We start from the raw sequence: 1,080 nt of genomic DNA, 5'->3' as shown, positions 1-1,080 counted from the left end.
CTTTCAGAGTTGTTGCGGTACTACACGTCTGCTTCTGGGGATGAGATGGTTTCTCTGAAGGACTACTGTACCAGAATGAAGGAAAACCACATCTATTTTATCACAAGTGAGACCAAGGACCAGGTTGCTAACTCAGCTTTTGTGGAACATCTCCGAAAGCATGGCTTAGAAGTAATCTATATGATTGAGCCCATTGATGAGTATTGTGTGTAACAGCTGAAGGAATTTGAGGGCAAGACCCTGGTGTCTGTTACCAAAGAAGGACTGGAACTTCCAGAAGATGAAGAGGAAAAGAAGAAACAGGAAGAGAAAAAGACAAAATTTGAGAACCTCTGCAAAATTATGAAAGATATTTTGGAGAAAAAGGTTGAAAAGGTGGTTGTGTCAAACCGATTGGTGACATCCCCGTGCTGTATTGTCACAAGCACATATGGGTGGATGGCAAATATGGAGAGAATCATGAAAGCTCAAGCCCTCAGAGACAACTCAACAATGGGTTACATGGCAGCAAAGAAACACCTGGAGATAAACCCCGATCACTCCATTATTGAAACCTTAAGGCAAAAGGCACAGGCTGACAAGAATGACAAGTCTGTGAAGGATCTGGTCATCTTGCTATATGAAACTGCACTCCTGTCTTCCGGCTTCAGTCTGGAAGATTCCCAGACCCATGCTAACAGGATCTACAGGATGATCAAGCTTGGTCTAGGTATTGATGAGGATGATCCTACTGTGGATGATACCAGTGTTGCTGTAACTGAAGAAATGCCACCCCTGGAAGGAGATGATGACACATCACGCATGGAAGAAGTAGACTAAGCTTCACCAGAACTGTTTGATGCTTACTTTCATTCCTTCTGATCATATATTTTCCATTATTTTTGTTTATTTTTGTTAACATTTAAAACATCTGTGTTGCATGAAAACTAAGGGAAAGATAACATTTCTACATGTGATACTGTGATACTACAGGTTTGACTCAAGAGGTTGATAGAACGTTTGTTGTAAGACATAATGTAACCTACTGTTAATGTTAACTTTGTGGTCTGAAGTGTTTAGCTGTTGAGCTGGATTCCTTAG

At 40.9% G+C, this 1,080-nt stretch overlaps 1 pseudogene; it reads left to right on the top strand.

Annotated features, from left to right (window-relative positions):
• The first annotated feature begins 3 nt into the window (after positions 1 to 3).
• LOC116072608 lies at positions 4 to 946 on the top strand (annotated as a pseudogene).
• The last annotated feature ends 134 nt before the right edge of the window (positions 947 to 1,080 follow it).

This window comes from Mastomys coucha, unplaced genomic scaffold (genome assembly GCF_008632895.1).
Source record: "Mastomys coucha isolate ucsf_1 unplaced genomic scaffold, UCSF_Mcou_1 pScaffold23, whole genome shotgun sequence".
Lineage (NCBI taxonomy): Eukaryota > Metazoa > Chordata > Mammalia > Rodentia > Muridae > Mastomys > Mastomys coucha.
Note: the sequence above shows the minus strand (reverse complement) of the source record. Positions and strands in the feature narration are given on the sequence as shown.